At 42.4% G+C, this 24,868-nt stretch overlaps 1 protein-coding gene across 1 annotated transcript in view; it reads left to right on the top strand.

Annotated features, from left to right (window-relative positions):
- The first annotated feature begins 1,631 nt into the window (after positions 1–1,631).
- The window catches only part of LOC308122837 (adhesion G protein-coupled receptor B2-like), a 117,848-nt gene continuing 94,611 nt past the window's right edge, over positions 1,632–24,868 (top strand). The window contains exon 1 of the mRNA XM_080484963.1: positions 1,632–2,498. The gene's annotated coding sequence lies outside the window, so the exon portion shown is untranslated. The remainder of the gene's footprint in view (positions 2,499–24,868) is intronic.

Genomic DNA, 24,868 nt, shown 5'->3' on the forward strand with positions numbered 1-24,868 from the left:
CGGGAGAATTCTCTCAGGCAGATAGCGAAATGTTCATCGAAAGTCGCTTATGAGAGCTGTGGAGTGTGTGTGTGTGTGTGTGTGTGGGGGGGGGGGGGGGGGGGGGGGGTAATTTGCATTGACAATTCATTCGAACTGTAAATCCAGAAAGTAAAAAAAACAATAAAAAAAACCCACTAGTTTTATTTTCTGATAATCCAGCAGGGAAATAGAAACACCAAACAAATCCTCTTCTGACCGTGCAGAGTGCACACCGTTGTTCAATTTTCATATTGCAGTATTAATGCAACTACAAAGTCATTATTTAATAATTTAAAAATGAGCTTGCCTGGAATGCAATTCATGGCTCTCTGCTCAGCAAAATGATGCAACTCGGTAAGAGTGCAACCAAGGTCTGTATACAGGGTGTGGACAAACATTAAACGTGTTCAAACACAGGAAATCTGACACGCGACTGTCTCCAAAAGAGATATTATACTCCCCCCCCCAAAAAAAATCGAGATTGGCAGTTTAGTTTTGTGGCTAAATTCCAAGCTTTGATATGCTGTATTCTACCAGACATAGTCCAATGATAGCTCCTATTTTCTCTGTATCATTTGCGGCTGTGTTCAATGAGCCCAACAGTGAGCAATTTTGGAATCTGGGCTCTGAAAGTAATACGGCCCACTTTTGCCTTCCTCAATACACACTTGATTTTCACACAGTGTGCAGTGGCCGTTCTTTACACTTGGCTGCATGTGGGAGCACCTAAAAATGCTTACTTTTTCGGGGATAAAATAGACAAAAATCTACAGAAAATATTATACGAGTTTCTCCTACTTTAATTTAACAACAGAAGACACAGTCGTCTCAAAGCTATACTGATCAAAGAGGAAAACTGATTCAGCAAGTTTCATTGTGGCCAGAAAATGGATGCCTTGACGAGAGAGGAGTCTGAGAAATGGATGACGGATGGATTTATGGATGGCTGGCAGTCTGCTTACATTACCGGAGCTGCATCGATGGAGCTCCTCCTACACGCTGAGCTTTCGAAAGAAGTACTTGAGTTGACTAATGTCCCACCACTTTTACTCATACTTATGCAAATATATGCAGCAAGGCGCTCCAAAGTCTAATCACATCATCTACTGTATAACGGATGCTGTGATACAAGTATATGCGGCCTGATACCAAAGCTGTGAGGGTGCTGAGGTCGGATAATTACAGGTTTTGATAAATTTCCACTTCTGGGCTTTGAAAGAAGTGCCAGATATGTTCTTTATTTTAACACTTTACTGTTGCTGAAGGGCAGGTGGGGCAACAAAGAGGTGTGCACAGACATGTTAATTTTCAGTCAAAATATAAATGCAGTGGAAATGTATTTTTTTATTTTTTTTAAGTGTTAACTGTACTCATATGGACTAGCTGCAGAGATCTGGGGGGGCAGTGTTATCAAAGTGTCAATCAGAAGAGAAAAATAATGATTCAAATGTGTCTTCAAGATTATTTTAATCTATTGCGCTCTTTCTGTATTCGTAAACGGCGCGTTCTGACGTCATTACGGGAGACGGTTGGGGGGGGGGGGGGGGGGGGGTCCTCTGTGAACGCGCCTGACGGATCCCCGGCGGTGGGCAGCGAGGGCGCGCATCTCCGTCCTCGGCTTGTGAAGCGACTGCAGGGGAGCCAGATGCCCGACTGCGAGCCGCTGCCTGTGGATACCCATCCCAAATGCCAACGCAGGCGAAGCGCCACAGACACGTTTCAGCCAGTGACAGGGAGGGAGGAGAAGGAATTGTTTTGTTTTGTCAGCTCTCCTTTCTTTTCTTTTTTTTTGTAGTTTTTTTTTTTCCTCGCCGCTTTCTGTTTCAACCTTCAAATGAAGAGCTTCCTTGGACTTGGAGTCGCTGGCATCAGTAGAGAGAAAAAGCGTCCATCCACTCAGCCCCTGCTGCTGCGGCGGCGCCGCAAACTGTGAGCGCGTCCTCTCACTGCTTTGGAATATAACATCCTGCTTATATGCGCCAAAACCATGGAGATTATATGACGTGGATTTATGTTTTTTTTTGTGTGTGTGTGTTTTTTTCTCCCCCTGAACAAAACTGGACACCTACAACAATAACGACGTCCTTTTTTCTTCTTTAAATATATTTTTGATATTATTTTCCTTTTTTTAAATTTTTTTTCGCCTTCTTCTGTTTTCTTTCTTCGTTTGATCCGTGACTACTTTATGATTTCATGCCCTTAGTAATACCTCCTTGCTATCATTTATTTATTTATTTATTTATTCATTCATTCGGGCACTTATTCTTATTTCTCTGGATCCATCTCGGACACGCAGAAGTGGGATGCGTTGCGGAGAACATTTGTGGGGAGAAAATTCCGCTCGGCAGCGAGGGTGAATGAATGATAGTCTCCCCTCTCCATCTGAGACGTGCCATGGATGGGAAACTTAATTTGTGTCCACGGAACCGATCGGGGAATAACCGTCGCTTCAAATAACTACTGCTGACAGCGATCAGGTAACGATGCTTTCCTCCCCTACAAAACTCAGTGAGGCTGTAGGATCCGTTGGACCATTTAGGATTGCTTTGCAGCCTGTCGCCTCATTTATTTATTTATCATTTGTTTGATTCTTGGCATGCATATGTAAGGATCACTGTGCGTAAGTCCGGTATTACTGACGCATAGTCAAATTCAGGCTTGCAGGATTGCATTTTTTCTTCTTCTTCTTCTTCCACACTTCTGATCCACACTGGCTCTTATCCATGGGGATGTGTGATCTGTGAACCTGAACGAAAGTATCGGTCACAGAGAAATCTCCAAATGTATCGTAGCGGTTTCATTTGGAGTCATTAAATGCAGCGCAGGTGGACGACAGAAGCCTCCAGAATGCAGGATCCCTCCGTGGGAGACACGGAGAGCCGTGAGATTGCCTCTAAAAGCCACTGGCAGACCTGTAACTTTGCGCAGTGGCCAAAAGAAACACACACAAACACACACGCCCACACTCACGCACACACTGCACATCATGCGCACGTAGCCTACACAGACACTTTTTTTTTTTTTTTTTAATTTCCACCTTCCACACTGACTCGCCTTCTCTCGACGCATTCACATGGTTGAGTCACCCCCCCCCCCCCCCCCCACACACACACACACACACGCACACAAACACGCACACACAAACACTCACACACAAGAAAGTCACGCAGAGTGATTATTTCTATACTGATGTTCCCCCCCCCCAGTTTAAAATATTAATAAATCTCTCCTTGCAGGGGTGCGTCTTTAAGACTGCCCCTAATGGCTGAAGATGATTGTTGGCAGGCGGATGTCTCCGTGGCCTTATTCACGTACAGCTTTAAGGTTAGAGGGTTGCTGCCGATGCTCCTTCCCCTCCCGCCGGTGCGCGCACTGTGCGCCTGGGTGAGTGGGTGCCTTCTCCCGTTGAATGTTAAAAAGCCAGGATGTTCCGAAGAGCGTGTGTGTGTGTGTGTGTGTTTGGGGGGGTGGGGGTGCTGCCTGACTAACATCCGTGCTGGCATCTCAGCACCACGCAACAGAAAAGCCCTTTGAAACCTACCTGATCACGCACTTGACGACCGATTTATTTGTGAGAGCCTGTGAGTGCGGCGCGTGCGCCTGCCGCAGTGCCGCTTCTTGTATGCCCCTGCCTGTCTCTGAATCTGTTTGGTGTTGTTTTTCCCAGAAAAAAAAATGATAAGTAGCTAAGCGGGGTTATTATCGAGTCTGAGCAAATCGGTTCGTCGGACGCTCGCTCCGTGTCTCCTCTCGAGCGAGCAGGTGGCTCCGGTGACACTGACCGAGAATGACAACCGGGACGCGACAGCGGGAGTGCAAAGAAGCCTCCAAGCGTCCTCCCTCTCTCTCGCGCTACCCCTTTCTGTGTGTATGTCTCTCTACTACCCATCTGTTGAGCATGCAGCATGTGCGCTCCCACCGCACGCACCTCAAATCAAAGTCATTGCTCCTCTGTAAATCTCTTCAAATCTGGGAATGTGATGCACAATACAGATCATTCCAGTATCCCAGTAGCCTAATGTGGCATGTTAAGCAATATCCCATAATGCTGCTGCTTATTCCACTTTTGAGTCCAGATAAAAAAACCAAAAACTATTTTATGGCGGCCTGGTTGTGTGCGCCTGTGTGAAGTGGTGGAGGCTATTCAACAGGGACACTGATTCATGAGCAGTGACTATTTCTGTGTTTTTTTTTGGCACAATTCAGATTTTGGAATAACAGGTCAGAAATAACCACAGTGTGACTGATATTTTGCAAGAGAAGGCCAGGGATCATGTAGGCATTGACAGTATCGACACACACCAGTAGAATTATTCAGTATTGGACCAATTCTGCCTTTTCTTTGGAACAACTGTGTCCCTGTATGAGCAGGGAGCAGTGAACTGGCGTAACCTGGCCTCGGTTTTTTTATTAAACACAGAGAATTGTTTGTTTTATTTCTCGAGGCTGCTGCTGTAACTAATGGCGGTGGCAGGACCACTTTTAGCAGAGATGAGCAACCCAGGAGTGATGGCTAATGAGCTGGATGAAAGAGGGCACCTTTTTAACCCCCTGCTGGTTGGAGGACAAAGGTTGGATGGCAGTGGGCATCCTTTCAGTGCACTCTGCAATTTCTTTGGCTCCTGAAATAAAAGTCGCACTGAAATATAAAAAAAGAAAGAAAAATCTAACCCTTTCGCTCACATGACCTATCGTAGTGCATGTCTCGCTTCACAGCCAGTCACGCACAAATGTTACTGGGATGATGTGAAGTGATGTCAACTGTGAGGAGAGTCCCTGATTTAGAACCCTGAATGGTGCTTGGTGTCCTTGAGGTAAGCTTATAAGCAGAAGTTTGCAGGTTCAAATCCAGTGGTTCACCAAGTTTGGTCCTTGTACTCTCATGGTACATCCAAAAGAGTGTCGACACAAAAGAACATGGTGGTTGGAAAGCAGCTGTTATGAAAAGCAAATCTAAATTCAAACTACTGTCATTAGGTAATTTGAAGACATTGTATCCGTCTTTTTCTGAGCCGTAACATTTTCTCTGGGATTAGACATTGCTCTTTTCTGGTGCAGCTTCTTAAATTAGTCTGAACACCTCACTAGAAATGGCGTCTAACTCCATTGAGTGTGGCTTGGCAGCGGATTCTTAGAGACACGTAACCTAAAATCTGGTCAAATAATGGCCTCGTACCTGTCACTGAGAGGATGAAACAAAATGTGATCTAATGCCATTTTAAAAGGGGCTATGAGCCTGATAGTTTCAAAACAAACTCTTAAGGGGATAATCAAGTATATTCTTGACTTTTCCACAAACGAGCCATCATGTGGCATGATAATTTGTCATGGTGTGTAGTAGAGTGAGCTTTTACGTGAAACAGATCATTTTTGACAAAGAAACCACATGTTGAAATAGTGTCAAATTCATGGATGTGATTCCTGACCATGTGAGGCTTCGCCCGTGGAGAATCTGGCAAGACAACATGCTGCATTGATGGCACTTGATGCTGTTTATCACATCTCTTCAAGGACAGGACAGCCAGATGTTTGTCTTATCCTCATATTCGGGGTGTTACCGCTGAAGCGGTGCCTCCTCTCTCAAGTTTGATGGAAGCTATTTTCCCCGCAAAGATCTCCGGGGATTTGTGCGGGCCCCTTCACCGAGAGCCTCTTCACGTGAAGCATCTTCCAGGCTGGAAAGTCTCATTTTCATCAGTGCATGGATCCCAAAAAAAAGTTCAAGTGTTTCATTTGCCGGAGCTGGATGTGACACGTGCAGAGTAGTCGCGGTTCGCTCTCTCGACTCACAGTGAGAACGTCCCCCGGTTTGAGTCCAAGCCTTTATTTTTCTCTTTGTGTTGGTTTTTTTCTCCCATGGTCCAGAAACATGCCTTTGCGGTTAAGTGACTGTAAATTTGGGCTGCAGTTGTGAATGAGAGTGTCGATCTGCTCACCACGTACCTTTGAGTTTTCTCTAAGTCGGATTGACTCGAGCACCTTGCACAAGGATGGATGGTTGTGACACCTCCTCACTTGGATGTATCAACTTAACGCATAAAAAAAGCTTTTCGGAACATTTTTGCTCATGAAAAATCATTGCCCATCAAAGGTAGTTCTGCATGCTTGATATTACCTGTTGAGGTATTTACGGAAACTAAAAACTCTTTCTTACATAAAATATATCCCAAAAAGGAATCATTTCAAAGCTCAATTTAGTTGTAAGATGGTTTAATCTGACCAAAGTGTATCAAGAAGGTTAAAAATAACAGAGAAATGAGTTGGCGTGTAATGACGGCACGATCACTGAATGATCATCCGAGCAGCTGCTGGAAAGGCAACACAAATGACAGTGTGACACATATCAGCCGAAGATGTATGAAAACCGCCCGGCTCTGTGGCAGTTTTATAAGGCCTGTAAATGTGATACTAATAACATCTTCAATATCCACCCACATGTCATGCACTAATGCTGCCAATGTTAAATCTTTCCTCTATTTCTCCCTTTATCTCTATCGCTCACATGCACTGTAGATGCTAACCGCTCTTTCACCTATCCCTCGTTTTTTCTTTTTTTTTTTTTTCCTTTTCCATTTCACTTTTGCTCACACACACACAAACACACACACACACACCGGGCTCAGTGTGCCACTATAGCTTCTCCAACTGTGTTTTCTCCCTCCTGGTGTGTGTGTGTGAGTGCGTGTGCATACACACTGTTTAAATAGTGCATATGGACCAGGGGCCAGGCGACAGCTTGGTCTTGCCTGGATCACTGCACCCTGGCTGGGCCATTGTTTCTCTGATACCCCCTCCCCACACTTTCACCCACTCATACACAAACACACACATTTTCTGGCATTCAGTGGCTTTTTCCTGCCATTTTCTCCTCTTTTTACTTTAGCCTCATTCATTGCATTGTCAAGTTGATGAATTATTGGACTCCATATTCTCTGAATTGTCTTTTTTTTTTTTTTAACTATTCTTACGCCAGTGACAAAATCGGACTGTTACTGTAATTCAGCAGAGCACAGATGAGATTGCTGCGTTACCTTGGGATGGGCAAAGCTTTCATCTTCTATTAGTGTGGTTGGCTGGACCTGTTCAAGCAACATGCACTGACAACTCTGCTTAAGACTTGTCCTCATCACATTGAGATACTCTGCTGTCATCCTCTGGCAAATCAGCTATAACCAACACAGGCCACTGCTGAAGCGAAGGGGGAAAGGGCAGACCCGGAGAAACATTGAAACAGCCATTAAATATATAGATTGCTGGGTTCAGCAGTAGGTCAGAGAGGAGAAATGAACCAGCTGGTTGAGGTTGACCGCTGGAAAGAAAATATTGAGATTTTGCGTCAGCATCTCAATCTACTTTCTGATTCGTTTACTCTTCACTGTTATCAGACCCCTCTCTTTGCATGCTCTGCCATGCCCCATTTGGAGTCACAGATGCCTCTGTGACCGGGACAGCTTTCATTTGGCGTGGGTGACGGTGTCAATATTTGCCATGAGTGCCATTTTGGTTCGGGGGGCCTCTCTGGTCGTGAGTGGGCTCGGCGAAGCTAAAAGCTAAAGGAAAATCCACAGGAAACAAGACTCCAGCCCTAAAGACTCAATCTTGACAATTGATTAAGCCTTTTGGCAAGAAATGTGAAAAGGATAGGCTTCCTTGGGGATAGATAGGTTGAGGTTGGGATATGGTGGGAGAAAACAAAACAAATTAATTGCATTGAATTGCTGAGATGATTCGCATCTCTGATTAATATTGATTGCACAAGGGATAAGAAACTGCCACATTACAACCACAATGGTTAATTCAATAAGATTTTTTGTGTTAATAACTTTCTTTGTGTAACAATGAACAAGCAATCTTTCTGGGCAATGACTGCAATTTGAGGCTGTTATTTGACGTGCTCTGAGCAGTGGGTTTGCACACAGCAAAGGTTCTTGGTTGGTGAGTGACTGCATCCCAGCTGTAATATTTGCTTTTTATGTAATGTTTTTCATAATGTGTGGCCCGTGGGGATGGAGAAAGAGCAAGAGCTGGCATATTGTATTGATTCAGAGCATCTAAAGCTGCTGTTTTATAGTGTGGTGCAGGAGGGCCCGTGAGGATTCCTTAAGTTAACATGCTTTCGTGATTGCTTTTTCTCTGCAACTTACCAGACAATTCATACTTTCTTTCAGTCTCGGCTAATCTCTGTGCCTCCTTCGCTTCTCTTGTTTGTCTCATTGTCTTTACCCTACAACTCCAAAACGCATCTTTTGTGTTTTCTTGTGTTGCGTAATGCGGAATCCAGATTTCTGTTTCCACAGAAATACACACGGACAGTTGCTGCTCTTTGCTACTCTCATCCAAGGAAACGGCCAGTTCCAGTGCTTAACTCAGCGTTCAGAGGGTGCAGACTCATCTGCCTTAGCACATTGGCCTCATCATCAGCGGAGTGCCCTGCTGTTACACCCATCGGCCCCGATTACAGTTTCTTATAGAGGAGGGCGCTTCGTGTGTGCAAGGCCCACAAGTGTAATGCTGTGCTCTGTCCAAGCAGATGGAAAGAGCCCTGACTCTTTTGTGGTGCGCTCTAATGGGATGTGATGGGTGCATGTGTGTCCAGTGTTGCACGGATGGAATCTGTAAATATGCACTTTAGGCTGGAAATGGGAAATTCTCTCCAAGTCAGATCCTGATTTGTTGCAGAAAGTGGTTGGGTAAATATATATTACAGTAATTACAGCAGCTAGGATTATGTTTCCATTCATGTATAGGTCAACAACTAGTCTTTTGGTCGCTACACTTTTTATTCACATACGTCCAAGTCGATGCCTCACTGAAGAAAACACACAAGGGCTTTAGACCCTTAACATCTTTACTCTTATTCTTGGTGAAAAAGCGTGAAAAACAAAACAAAAAACAATAACAGCCCATCTTTGACAAAGTCAGAGCCCCGGTTGAGCATGAATAAGGGCATCTTATCTCCTCAGGCTGCTGATGTGGAAAAAAATGTGTTCATGAAATGTGCTCAGCTTGACGGCTTCAATAAAGGTTGAGAAGGAAAACAATATGACGGGCATTCAAAAAGTAACATGCTTTGATTTCATGTGCTGTCAGTTTTCATGTTTCATTAGTGTGTATGGGGCTGCTTTCTCCATGCGTGTACGTCAATGCATGTGTGATTATTCCCACATGATGTGTTTGCATGTGTGTGTGTGTGTGTGTGTGTGTGTGTGTGTGTGTGTGTGTGTGTGTGTGTGTGTGTGTGTGTGTGTGTGTGTGTGTGTGTGTGTGTGTGTGTGTGTGTGTGTGTGTGTGTGTGTGTGTGTGTGTGTGTGTGTGTGTGTGTGTGTGTGTGTGGGGCGGGAAGAAACTCGTGGCTTGTCAAATATGCAGTTTGTGTATTTTGCGGGGAAGCAGAGTGGACAGGTGGGATTCCAGCCCCAGAGGCATGCTGGGTAGGAGTGCATGATGACAGTTGCCATGTAGATTATTAACCAAATCTCACTGGTCCATACTTGTTGTCATGCTTTTCCATACTTACGAAGCAGGTGACATAGGGAAACTAACGGTGACTGATAGCTTGTCTTAAGCTTCTGTAGTGTGAGTTTATGTACTCATCCTTCTGCATGTTTCCTGATTTCAATTATTCACAATGTCATGTCACAAAAACATGCAACAAAAAGAAAGTTGGAATAACAAAGTGAAAGAGGTGATCACAGATGTGGTTGTACTGGCTTTGTACAGCACGCAGCTGCATGAAAGAAAATGCGTTTTCACAGTTGTTCCAACTCTGTTTCTATCATTAATTAATGCCATGGTCGTGGTGAGCAGGCTTGCTAAGACAGAAGAAAGAAGAAATGTTGGAGTAGCAAACGAGAGGAAAAATGTACTTCGAGTCCTGGCATTGTCTGAAATGAAAATGAAAGATAATGTGCCGGAGCTCTGAATTTCTTTATAGTCTGATTTTTCCACATTAATGACAATGCGACTTGAATTATTACACAGAATGACAACAACAACAACAACAACATAACTCTACTGGAGATACATAAATATACAAAGAGATCATCCTTCCATCCATCCATTCGAGTCCATGGGCCAGAGGCCAATATGGTACCATCTGGGTGGGCAAAGGCTATCATATATTTATGATATATAGACACAGTCTCAGGTGTCTGAAAATGCATGATATCCTTTTCAACTTGGGAGTTTTTTTTAGAAATTACAGCTTAGCAAAGATGTGAAAATATATGGCAAACTGTGAAAATGTAAAATTGCAATAGCTCAGCGTACAAAAGTGATATACATTCACAATGCCTACTTGTAGGCTATTTGATATGGGGATTTAGTTTATTTATTTAAAGGTCAAGGTCAATGTCAAGAAATGCACACAATTAAAGCATTACATATATTTTGTAGCTCCAAAAGTAATATAATCCTGAAGGCAAAGCTATGGGATTTCAGGAAATGTGTAATATGCGGTAATATGTGTACTATTTCCAATCTTTGCCGAGTTGTAATTTCTAAAAGCTACCAAGTTGAAAAGGATATCATGCATTTTCAGACACCTGAGACTGTCAGCTTTCAGAAAATATATGATGGCCTTTGCCCACCCAGATGGTACCACTTTGTCAAAAATTGGCCTCTGGCTCATGGACTAATCCAGAAATGTTTCACATCATCAAATTAAGCTTTGAAACCCTCTTACAGTCAAGCTCGGGTCTTTCATCACTGTCTTTCTTCCAGATTGAATTATTGGATGTGAAGTCTGGATGTTTGCTTTTATTTTGAATCTGCTAATACGCAGTGGACGAAGCAAAATATCTGAGTGTGATTCATGGGCAACCCTGCGTTTCCCTGTGCCCGGAACACTTTCCTTTGTACAGTCTGTACAGACTCGATCTCTGCTGCTAAGATTTGTGGAGTGAGGCGGGATGGTCCTCCTACTTCTGAGGTGACGTTGAGGGCAACATATAAAATATATGTGCGAGTTCATGACAGCTTTTGTCTACTTCACCAGAGCTTCAATTTTCAACTCATCCTGGGGCATGGACCTTGCTGGTTATGTAAGTGGTGCAGAGTGGCGGGGACTGGAGTGAGGTAATTTTGTTTGGAGTGGCTTTTTTAAAAGTCATGACGTCGGCTCGATCTCTCACCTTTTCCGAGCACATCCGATTCCGCTTGTGGCTTGCAGTCCATGTGTTGTTTTTTTGACGATAACACCAACTTTGTGTGCGTGTGTGTGTTTTTTAAATACCGTAGTTGTAGCAAATGGGTGATTTTCAGTGTACAACAGCTGTATTGTGCCACACGTTTGCCACAATATGGACGTTGGCGATTACAGGAAGCTCGAGGGGCTGCATGGTAGGGTAGTGTAGAGGGTAGAGTTTCCATGTTTTTCACGTGTGTGTGTGTGTGTGTGTGTGTGTGTGTGTGTGTGTGTGTGTGTGTGTGTGTGTGTGTGTGTGTGTGTGTGTGTGCACGCGCGCGCGCGTTTGTTTTCAGGGTACGCAACCAAAAAACATGTATTTGAAGTTTATTTGCCATTATACATTTCCCGCAAGTGTGATTATTGTGTCTGATTGTGTTTGATTGTGATGAACTGAACACTTCAGGGAGAGTCCTGCCATCATCAGCTGAGATCTTCACCCCCCCAAAACTAACCACTTGACTAAATGTTGACCAAATTACAGATAGAAAAAGCTAAGTTGTCTCTTATTTTTCCATTCAAAGTGTCATTTTTGATGGCTATCTATGTATGCCCATCAGATAATGACAAAATCTACTTTTGCAGCTTGAAATTCTTTGTTATAATAATAATAATAATAATAATAATAATAATAATAATAATAATAATAATAATAATAATAATTTGTTTAAACCTAAAATGTGGGATGCTTTTGTGGGAAATTAAGCTGGTTTCGTCCCAGGATGACTGGTGAACAAGTAAGGAGTAGCAACATAAAATGCTTCTTCTTTTTTTTTTTTTCTATTCCACTGAAACACACAAAACACTGAATTAATACCTGAGCCATTGAATTTAACATCCCCCTGTGGTCACTGACATATTATTCATATGGTCCATCATGTCCAGGCTCTCTGGTGTTTAAAATGTATCTCTGCACAAATGCACGCGCATATAAAATATTACAAATAAAAGCTTCCGCAAAATAAACTGCCTGCTGACTTACTTTAAATTCTTTATGAATTAGTTAGCGCACTCAATAACAAAAGCCCGATTTTCATGGAGTACCACTGAGAAGCGCGGGACTCGTGGAGCCAGACTGTCGTCTCCTCGCAGATGCGTCGGGTAATTTACTGTCTCCCCGCTAAACACGGTGACCAGAGGCTCTGTCATCATGTGGCCCTCCGGCTACCTTCACAGCAATTAGACAGGTAGATGAAATGAGAGTGTTGTGGAGGCCAGTGATATAATTAAACTTGGAGTGAGAGGCCACCATGCTCCTCCGGAGCAATACGCCGTGTTCGCCCACACACAGTGTGCAGACGTTGCCACATTGGCTCTTCATTAATGCAGTTTATCTGCAATGTCTTCATGCTGAGTGCGTATTGTGTTGGCAGCGTGAGATGCTCGCAGAAGCACAAACGCGCAGGTAGGTTTTAGAAAGCCCCGCATTCGAACCATCAAAGCCCGGAATAAATTATGTTGATTAGAGCGAGAGCGTTTCAAAGCAATAAAGATACAGGCTGTAAATCCAAAACAGTATGTTGAAAACACTATAAAGCTGTATACCAAGCCAACACTGACGAGGGACGCGGTCAACCTGTGAAGCGGTGATAAGCAAGAGCTGTAAGATTCCACGAGCAAGATTAAGTGTTCTCATTAGGCTCGCACGTTTGCTTGCCCAAGAAACCTGCGGCTTTGGTGTGTCTCAAAGGAAACCTGCTGACGCTGTGACTCCCCACGTATGCAGGACCCGGTTTCCGAACCATTTATGACCCAGGGTCAGTAGCGAGAGCTGCATGACCCGATCCTATAGAACTCAGCAGGGGGGTTTGGAGGAACACTCTAGAAAAGGGCCATAGAAGCAGGTTGAATGGCAATCATTTTTCTGTCCCTCGGAAGACAAACGCTCCGCACTTCCAGAAGTCCCTTGGACTATTGGCTTACTGAGTCCAGGCTCGAAGAGGCGCCTCGGGATATGAGAGCGGGGATAGAAAAGGCGATTTTTTTGACTTGAGAGACCATGCATGTTTGATACAATTTTGAGGTTTTACAAATACTTATATATACCTATTGAACTTCTACATGTTATATCTGTGCTTATTCCATAAATATTTATGATCGAAAGCAGCTGCAGTGTGATAAATCATTAACTTTATATACGGCTACGATATGCAAGACAGCTGAAATGATGGGAATGTTTTTGATGTTGATAAAATGCTCCGGCACTTCGATCAAAAATGCATCTGCCTTCAAGAGATCTGTCAGATGCAGTGCATGTTGTGTGTACTTGCAAACGGACAGATCAACTAATCCATAATAACAATGGCTCCGATGGCTCTAGTGGTTTATATCTTTTAAGAGCATCAAAAAAGACAGCTGCAGCTTTGATTTGTTTCATCATATCTGGACTGCGCTGAGACCACTCCCGCGAGTGTGCTGTGCTGACATGGAGGTGGTTCGGTCTGCACTAACAGATTTTTTTTTAATTTCTTTATTTTTTGAGCCCCCATGTAGAGCTAAAGCTGTGTGACATGCCACTTGGCTTGGATGCCCGCGCTCGCCGAAAACTAACGTGAACATACAGTGCTATGTGAGCTGTTAATCAGGCGGTGGTTTACTGCTGAAAATATAATGAGTTGCCTCGGGGTCTTGCAGAAGCGTGGTATAGCCAAAGACCTTTTTTTTTTTTCTCTTCTTTTTTTTTACAGATTTCAAAAAAGCACATAGTGATTGTCCTTTCCCTGATTTTTTTTTTTTGATGCATTATCTACACTGTTGCATCAATGCAGGATTACAAAACATCATCTTACACAGCAGATGGTGCAATTAGAGCTAAAAGGTTGCCATGCGTGTGGAAGTTTGAACGGCTGATTTATCTATTCAAGAACCAAACACTGAAACATGTACAATGGACATGGTAATGGTTTGCTTATTAAGTAACTGCACTTATTTCTTTTTCCGATATGGCTGTACTTTGAGGTCTGTTTTAATGGCTGTGAGTGTGGACCTTCTCTGCTGATCTACAATAGAATTGTTGCATTATTACATTTACAACCATCTTTTTTTCCACGAATATAAAAATGTAGTCATATATTTTTCATAGAACATTATAGTATTTTTACATATCAAATGAACTAAAAGTTAATCCAGTGCATATTCAGCGGTGTAGACATTTTTGAGTTGTTTTCTTTTCTTTTTTCTTGTTGGATAAACACTTTTCTCCCAAGCTGTCGACTGTGTGCATTGTCACACATGTCCAAACTTTACCAACACCAGGACTGACTGTGAAATAAATATATATATATATATATATATATAATATATATATATATATATATATATATATATATATATATATATATATATATATATATATATAGTTGTTCTCTGATTTTTACTGTTTCTGTGAACAATAAAGAGTGCCGAAGTGTGATCGGGTAGAGGTGTAAATGCAGATAATACCGTGCAAGTAGGGCAGAGGGTATCTGTATCCATCTTGTTAAGTGTTTAGTATTCTGCTATTAAACATATTATCCCCCCCTAATCTTGACAGTAAGATGGTTTTAACCCTATTTGTACACATGGATATAGTTGACTTGCCAGTGTGAGCTCAAACATAATCTTTTCTCAGACATAAACTGCATATGGTGTTGTAGCACATTTGCAGTTCCTATACGTGTACATTAAAATCAGCAATTAATACCATAGGGCTTTCTCTGTATGTGCTCTAGTGGAGAAGAAAATCCCCTGTGATGCTCAGATAGGTTTTACTGCTCGTGGTCTGACAGCATTTTAATTCCCCCCGCGGTTGCTGTATCATGGCAGCCTAAATCTCCTTTCACCACACCATCAGTACCTCTCTCCCGGACCCAATTTAGCCGCTGATCCTAAAACTAGCACACTAGTGACCCAAGAGATTCGGAAAGTTCTCTTCATGGACTAGCACCCTACTACACTGCCTTAAAGGAACACGGCGCTGCAGAATGTAATTAGATGCTGCCAATCTCGCTCAATCGCTTGGGAACGCAGGGCGAGTGGGTCTCCTAATGGAGATGGTTTTTCTGCTCTGCCGTATGCTTTGGAAGTAGAGCAGAACTCTGCCTTTCAACCAGTGCGCTCGACATCAAAGTGTGTTATCCTGCGAATGTCCCCCTGTTGGGTTTGATCTCATTTACTAAATGATGCTTTGTTAAACTTCGTCCGTCTTGTAAAACAAATCCACACTGTTCGCAGCACAGCCAGACCTTCTATAATTAGGAGGAGAGGGGTCCGTCAGAGACCTGTTTTCTTCCTGAGAGTGGACGAACTATAAAAAAAAATACCTCACCTTTCTTCATTTCACTTTCTTAAATGAGTCTCTTGCAGTGCAGCGTGCGCTCTGTAAAGTCCTACTATAAGTTTCTGGGCTCCAACTGAGTCATCTCTTTCTTCTCAGTCGATTTGATGGGCAATGTGATTATCAGAAATGTATAGTAGCTGATGGTGTTTTTAAACCCTGATTCAAATCCGATGGAGCTTAAGCTATGATGGAAATGTAGCTTATGGGACTCTTCCCTCCATTCAATATTATTCACAAGACATTCTAATGCTCAGCATCGCTGTGAGAGCTTTGTTACATGTGAAAGGTACTAAATATGAACCATAGTTAAGGAAGTGCTTAACCTGTGTAGCACTGAACCGGAGGTGTAAAGACGTGCTGAATGTAGGGGCTCTCCTGCACTTGTCTGGTTGATGTGGCTCACACTTCACCAGCTTTCTATTCAATATTGAATCTTCATTCTCTCTTAAGGCGAGGTTAAATGGCTGCAAATGCCTATTGGGCAACTGGCTTGTCTGCATAAATCACCATGCGAGTGTGTCTCCACGTTTGTTTCACTGCGGCCGTGGATTTGCAGCGCGGCGATGCGTGTGACTCCGTCGGCCTCTTGTCGTTCTCCACGTATGAACTCCCACAGCCCCGTTTTCAGGTTCAGAACTTGACCACATGCTTGTGCGTCAGTGGAATGGGTGTGGGAGTATTGCACTTGCTGCAGGCTATCAAGAGTGAGAGCCACTCTCGGCGTTAGATGGCAGAAGGTGATGACAGGAATAAGAGGCTACCGGCGTTATTAACCCCTCACTGAGCTGAGTGGACCAGGCAATTATAACCAGTCATGTGGCTGTCACATTGCCAGAGGGCAACAGTTCTAACACACGCAGAGAATTGAATATTTTACTTCAAAGGTGAATGCAATTTACAATTTATCATCAGTGTTGTTTAAATCGCCGACAATAAGTAAAATATTATATTAAATAGTAGTCGAAAATAGCTGAGTTACTTTCGTAGTTTTGACAAAAGAGTAATTATTTAGTTGGGAAAGTACTCTTCCTCAGTTAGGTCTGCCTTATGAATGTGTGAAAAGCTGTATTCTATATATTGTTATTGGGACACATTAGCTTGAACTGTCACTACAGTGTGTGTCAGTCTGATCTACTCACTACGTTGTGCTAAAGTTGAATCGTCGAACTGGAGGAAGACGCTCTATAACCTGCACGTTAGGACTTCTTCAGGCAAGTGCTTTATGAACGCATGGCAAGTATAAGAAGCAGGCAGGAGAAAACTGGAGTAAGCATGCAGACATCAGCAGTATTATACAGAAAAACTGCAGCTAATATAATATAATATACAGCTAATATGTGTCCTGTTGAAAGACATGTTCTATTTGTAGATCCGTCCTAGTGTTTGTCTCACAGTTGGACAGCTTTCTATTTGGAGGTGGAGTTAGTTGAAATGGCAATTCTTTTTTCTGTAAAACGTTTGGTGAAATAGTGGCAGAGCTGCTCAGTGAGCTGACCGCGGCTGGGCAACTATTTTAGGAAAATATAAAAGCTTTGGTTTATGAACTCACCAGATTTCACCAATGTGATCATATAGTAATCTTGCCTTAAAATAGGAAGTAATTGCGATCACATGAGTGTCAAGTTGTAACATTTCAGTCACGCACCGTCTTTATAAAACTGTTGATATCAACATGAATTTCATTTTAATCTGCCTATAGTAGTGTCATATTTTCAGCTAGAACACTGAGCCACATCTTAAACAAACCCTTAAGTTATCCACAATTGTTAGGAGAAATGAAAAAACAGAAACAGTGAAATAGGCTCATCTGCACTCGCCCTCAGTTTCACTTTAAGATCAGTGAGTGGGGCTTTGCCGTGTTGCATTGCAATAAAGTGTCAGCAAGTCCGTGTAGCACGTTTAGCAGAGGTTAAACCCGAGTTTACTGGACTCGCTCTGAGATGTAGTCTAACTCCTCCATCTCACCTCCTCTTCACGTCCTCCATTAACACGCCATGAGGCCAATGGTGGAACCGACTGAAATGTCTTGAAACACATTTACAATACGCAGTGTGTCAGCCATTTTCCGGAAGCCCACGTTTCACACACAAATCCATTCTTGCTCCTCTTATCTTTCCTGTGCTGCCAACTCTTTGGTCCACATTTCTTCTACCACCACACTCAAGGCTATAAAATGCAAATGCATTTGTATCTCCTTCAGAGAGCGTGATCTCTTTCCTCGCGTTCATTGAGCCTTTTTTCACGCTCCGTAATGATCCTTTGTGAAGGAGCGTTTGTTCTTCTTATCTGGATGCAGAGTATGAGGGATCCTGAATGATTGTTGTTGGGTTTTTTTTTTTTTTTTTTTTTTCTAAACTACTTCTTTGCTGCTTTACTGCATGCATACTTTCTTCTGATCTGTGTCCATGCATTTTTGTGCTGGCTCAGGTCATGTTCTCTGAGAATGTGAGACGCCACAGTATTTTATTATTACAGCGGGTCCCATCACGGCAGACTGCACACACGCAGGCGTACACACATACTGCTACACCTCTGCACTCAGCCCAACCATTTATTCCTGACTCAGGCCACGGGCCAAATTCCAATATGCTTCCTTTGTTTTTGTTCTTTTCATCAACAACTGAAGACTCCTCACATCCTGCCTTCACACGCGTCCCTCTGTGTATAGTTGTCCAATCGCATCACTCTTACCCGTGTCATTCCCCTCCCAGATCTCATCTTACACTCTATATTCAGTTAAACACCGTGTTTCCTTTCTGAAGCCTCCTTAACTTGGGTGTTTATACCTTTTTTTTCCTACCTGACATGCTTTAGTGTCTTTTACTGCTGTTTTCTTCTCACAGATCTGCTGTTATGGTTACAAACTGGCTACCTTTGAAAATGCAATAAAAAAAATAAATAAAGAAATTGTGCATGGTTATGAATAGTTCTCGTAGGCCTGCCAGCACACACGTGCACACGCGCAGACACTTTTTTTGTCTCCTGTCGCTCCTTAGGAATGTTGAAATGAACAGCTTTCCTCCTGCCAATTTTGAGCAGCAGTGAATATTCAACTTACCCGAAATGTTAACAAGGAAAATAATAGTATAATAAACTTTGTTTACACTGACCAGTAAGTACAGTAAGGTACTTTAAATTGTACTTTCAAAGCATTTTTCAACCATATTTGCATTAAATAGTCGATTCAATAAACATCCAGGAAATATGTTTTATATCAAAGTATGTAGTTGATTAATTCTGTTGACTACCTCAAACTCACTATGCTCATTGAGTACTGTGCATAACTCAAGTCAATCCATGAATACATAATTACTTTATCTTCCTGTTGTTTAGTTTTTTTGTTATTTTAAATCAAAATGGTAATGGCAAGCAAAAAATCTGAAATGTTGTCTTTTAATAAAAAAAAAAACAATACCAAGAGACCCAAGACAATCTCTAAAGATCTTACACTCACTGTCACCTGATAGTCATTTAAGTTAAGAAGTTTCATTGAGCATCTCAGGTCCTGTTTTCAAGTGAAAATGTAAACTTTTGTTGTGTTTTCGGTATTCGTTTACAGAGCAACGGTGCGCTGAGCACATGGAAATAGAGGAAAATGCCACTTTTCTGAAACACTACTACTCTGCATGCACCCCACGGCCAAAGTCATTCGATTTTCTACACATCCAGAGTGGCATGACTCCCAGTCCATATTCTCCTTCGACTTGGTAGTTTTGTAGTTAAGAGTCACCCGTGACAGCGGTACTCGCCATTGCTCATTGCTTTTGTTCTCTGCACGCATGTGTGTGTGGTTTTATTACAAAAACAAACACCATCACCGACTAGTGGCCCAACATGAAAACGACATGGTTTTTAGCATTTCTGCGGTTTCCGTGAAAAACGGGCATCATTTTCGTTGCCATGCAAACGCGAAACTTCCCTGAATGAAAAATGGAAAAACAATGCATTTTTTGCTTGAAAATGTTGTTGTGTAAACAGGGCATAATGCACTTCAGACTGAGCTGGACAAATCTGTAGTGGAGCTTTCAGGCCCACCATTTGTGACATATTAAACCAAGTACCGCTCCATGTTCGAAAAAGGTCAAGCAGGGCACCACCAAATAATAGCACAAAAAGGCATTCACAGATAAGCCAAAGTCTTTCGAGGATAATGTTTTTTTTTTTTTTTCCTTTAAAGATTAAACCAAAGAAGAGCCTTTTGAAAATGTGGTGCATCAGTTTGTTCAGAGGCCATAAAACCGAAAGGAACATAAGAAGAGTCAGCTTGCAGTGGGACATGGTTTAGGTTTGATCGTGTTGTGCAGCTGCTTTACTGCCTCTGGTACTGGAAGCTGAAAGGCAAAGATTAGTGAGGCTTGTTGGAGTGACAGCTCGAGTCCGAAAACAACTTTTTTTCATTTAGTGGAGAACATCGAGCAGCTCTAAGTAATGGATGAAATGCATATAATGGACAATTTCATGTTCACATTAAGTGACTGACCAGCAATCTTTTTTTTTTTTCAAGGTCATCTCATGCAGGCTTTGGCACGCCCCCACCACCACCTGATTTAATTAAAATCCTCTGAGAACTAACATCTGCAACTGCAGAAAGAGCCGTAGAAGAAGTGTGTAAATGTGGTCGTGGAAAGTAAATTCAGAGCTTTCCTTCCAAATTAAAAACTGCTATTCAAACAAGAAGATGGTGACTTTTGTTGTGCCAAATTCCTAAAGTTGTTTTTGAATACTTCAGATTATTTGAACAGACTTAAAAAAACATTATGCTCCAACTGTCCGAGTCATACGACGAAAGACCTAACAAAGTTTCTCTCGGTTTATATTCTAGTCACTGTAGTTTATCACACCATCTGCCACTAAAATACATATATAAACCTTGATATATTGAACTACCATTCTTCTTCACTGGGATTTGCTCAGAGCAACTTGGTTTAAAATCCTTGGATTGTCTCAAAATTGTGAAATTCGGAGGATTGGTTTGAGAAGGGCCATAATAAGGAAGAGTTTAAGAGGTTTTTCTTTACAAGTGATCGCCTATAAATAACAGCATGAATGCCACCGTTGTCCAATGGGAAGAATACAATTAGGGTATTGCTTACATTATATGAGAACAATCTGTTGGAAATGGAAACGTTTCCCTGTTTGTATTCACCATCGAGTCAGTGGATGGAGAGTTGAGCCAATAGTGCAATGCATTTGTACCCAATAGCAGAAAATGAAATGTGTCTGCGTGTCAAACATATGGGAGGATCACAGCTTATAAATCATGATTTGACCAAAAAAAGAAAACACCATATGTTTGATGATCTGTCACAAAGTCAAAGCTATGGGCAAAACAAGAACAACAGAAGGGATACAGGACAGATTGCAGAATCTACGATGGAATGCAACACAGCAAATATGTAATAATAAAGTCCCTAAGTAAAAGTGAAAGGGAGCCAGCTGAGGAAATATCTTAAACACAAGAACAGCGGCATATCACAGATGAGCCAAAGTCTTTTGAGGCAAAAGAGCCGATATCCACATGCTTTTCGCGTGTTTTCAGATGTTGTACGTCGCTTTTCAGGGTGTACGTTAATCTAATATTCACCATGAAAAAATAAAGAATATATAGAGTATATATATTTTCTGCTTGTGTAACTTAAGTTGTGCACACGGTCAGTAGATCAGCCCTTACTAGTTACTGGCTCGTGCATACATTAATTAGAACAAATCTATAAGTGGCTTCCAAATGTAATTTAGGTTCTGTAAGTGTGCGTACGGCATGGTTCGCAAACATTAACATTTGAGATGTTACCGCGGTGCCCGTGCTTGCGCGGCTACACACCATGCACACAAAACAAAGCTTGCAAACCACCGGATAAGATAAGCATCTAATGTTTGACTGTATTAGCCCTTGTTTGGATGAATTGCAAATGTTTGTCGGTGTGTCTCCTCCTCTCCCTCGTCCAGCTGTGTCACGAAATCTCTCCGCCTCTCCCCATGTGCTCCCTAATTCTGTGCTGGCTTTGTGGATTCAATCATCACGTATTTATGAGAAGCCCTTAAATGCACTGCTGCAGCTCTGCAAGTGCCGGCGCTAAAAGGGATTTTCTTCTTCTCTCTCTCTTTTTTTCTTAATTCCACTCATCCTGTCTTACAGATTTTATCTTGGTTTGCTCTCATCCTTGCTATCAACCTCATATCCCGCAAGTTTCTCACATTCATCTAAGGGTCCTCTAATGGAACTAAATGGCATGACTGAAGCACATATCCAATCAAGGCCACTGTCTGATTGGCTAACGAGCAGATCCCCTTGCTTGTTCGTGTCTTTGATTGACACCCTGCTTTAGAAATGATACCGCACGGAATCGATTTGTAGCTTTTCAACGCAGGAATAGATTGTTGCTCTTCTCTCCAGTATATAATGATGGATGCCAGTTATGGTTATTATCAAAATTGCTGTGATGGGTTCCTTTTGTTTGTCGTCAGTGAATGCCGCCCTCTCTTTATGGTTCTTCCCAACATACTGGTGGGCTGAAGATCCACTTCATCAAGGTAATGGGCTCCATTAAAGCTGAAAATACTAACTGAATGGGATCCTGAGCCCTTATACATATGGCCAGAAATTCTGAAAGGCCTGTATCAATCAGGCACCATATAGCAATAACACTCAGGCAATAATGGACAGCCATGTGTGAAATCCATACAATTGTTTATGGCGGATGACAGTGTCGCGTCTGTTTATTGCTTGCAGAAAAAAAAGAGAAGATGATCGGTACAGATCTTAGTCTCAGTAGCTGTTACCCTAACCCTATCAGTAGGAATTAGTTCCGACCTCTGAATTATTTAACAGCAAACTCTAAACCGTTAGACTTAAATAGTATTCAGTGAGACTGTAATCCTCTTTATTGAAGACTGTAAAAAAAAAAAAAAAAAAAAACAAAGACTCCAGATAATCAAAGCTCACCACTGTTTACTATTCCACATTTGCTTACGTACTGTATGTGTTCAGAGGTATGCCTAGGACATACTCTTTTTTTCTTTTTTCTTTTCTTCTTTTCTATATTTTGTATTTTGTGAATATGCATATATATGTAAGCGTGCTCCCTTTGAGGCAATGACAAGCCTTGGCATTATTGGCTAATGGTGGGATTAATCTGCCTAATGAAAGAAACTGGGGGAATCACAATCTCTTCCTGAGCTTATTTAAAAAAGCACGAACCCAGCACTTGGCCTGCAGATAGAGGACACAGCCTGTGTGGAGGCAGAGAAAGATGGCAAGGGACTGATTTTCAAGATGCTTTTTGGCAGTTTTTTTTTTTTAAGTTATCATCCTCAGATTTATTTTTTTTCTTTTCACCTTAAACTCAACATTTCTGAAGTTTCTCTACTTTTCACCAGCATTTCTCATTTTTTCCTCCGTTATATCAGTTCACCATTCTATCTTTGGCCCAATATAATCTAATCGATTTTTTTTTTTTTTTACCTTAATCATTTTGCTGTATATTTTATTGGTCACTTTTCATTCCGGACAGTAAAATCCAGGTTCATCCCAGGCTAGCAAGTTATGAATTATCGCTGTAATATCTTCCGCTGGCTTACAGCCAAATCACCATGCAGTCTTTAAATGTGTGTGTGTGTGTGTGTGTCTCCCTCTCAGGACTTCTCTGCATCCGGGTGATTGTGCTTGTGTGTGTTTGCTGTTAAAGTGGAACAATCTGTCACTGTTGTCCTTCTCTCCCTCCTGACACAGTTCCCCATCATCTGCATGAGTATTTGTAAAGAAATGCACCATTGCGTGCCTCCCATTTGCACAGCCATGATCCCCCCCCCCCCCCCCCGCCAAATCTCTAACTTTTCAGGGTGACAGGCGAACGTCGTGACGCCTTATCAAAGCACAAGTTCAAGTGACAGCTATTTAAGGCTCTTGTGCATCGCCACATTCAGACAATGGTCTCCGGGAATACAATATCCCAAAGGTTTAAATCCAAATACAGATTTGTCATTGTGTCTCAACCAATTCAAATGACCCGCACTGACTCTGGTCCGCTGACGTTAGCTCTTTATAGCCCAACATAAAGCCAGACACTCTGCAAGCAAATCAACTTGGCAACCAGGCGAGCTCTTTTACAGTGTGAAATATGAGCCGGACTGCTGCTCCTTTTGGCAGATGTCTAAAATAACTAAGCCTAATTGGAGGAAAAAGGCCAATCCCACAGCGGGCGCTTAAGTCATCGAGTTCTTGACCTGAAGACATGCAGAGTTTTTGGCCAGAGAGGGCGGCGGTGCACTTTGTGTCACACTGTGTCAGAAGTCATGTGCATTTTCATTTGGGAAGGAAAGCTGGTATTACAAACGTGCGCACACGTGTTTGCGTGACAAAAGCAGCCAACTGCATCTTTCCTGTGTGAGTCAAAGGAAGGACGAGACAGTTTCATTACGTTTTCCTCATAGCCGTTCCACTGGGGGTTCACACATGCACAAACACTGATAATACTGTCATTTACCCTGTCAATTACATGACAGGCACACATTTCTACAGCGGTTAATGATTGTACCTGAGTGTCACTCAAGCGTACACCCAACATATAGACACAGTCCATGGGGTTTTGCTGCCAACTGGTGTGGAAATGATAACATTAATTTTGACGTTGCCGTCGCATCTCTTGCTTCTTGCTCGGTTTCTTTGAGCGTCCAGGGTCACTGCTCAACAGCCATCCGTACGGAGAGTATGGCACTATAATCAAGTGCGTGCGTGGCAGTCATTATGCAGCAACGATGATGAGAAGTAAAGAGCAGAGTGTGGGAAGAACACAGCGTCTGATTTGACTGTAGTGCTGCCTTCAGTCTGATCTTCAGCTAAAAAGGCCCCAACTCCTACAACAGGCTTATAACCCCTCGCTAATCCCCCCTTCTGACTCATTTCACTGCAGTTTGAAGCTCTCTCTTTAAATCTCTTGTTCACTCGCCGCTGTGCATTTGCACGCGTGCGCGCGCACACACACACACACACGCGCACACACACACGTGCACGCGAGTCTGTGAATAACAAAACCCCTCAGTTGAAATGGAAATGTCTCGCTGGACCGGTAAATTGCACTGTGAGAAATATCTTTAGCCAAATGTTCACACACAGACACAAGCAGAGACACAAGTGCACACCACAAAGCCATTTTGTGATTTTGCGTTTAATTATGTGTGTGGATGCTTGCCACCCATGACCTCCATCACTCTGCTACTTTGTTTTATTTCGGCTTTCAACTTTTTTATTTCTCTATTTATTTATTTATGTTTTGCAAAGGAAAAATGATGCCGACAGTGGATAATCACAAAGTCACCAGCACAGCCACACACTGATAGTGAGTCAG

The sequence above is a fragment of the Lipophrys pholis genome (genome assembly GCF_963383615.2).
Source record: "Lipophrys pholis genome assembly, chromosome: 17".
Lineage (NCBI taxonomy): Eukaryota > Metazoa > Chordata > Actinopteri > Blenniiformes > Blenniidae > Lipophrys > Lipophrys pholis.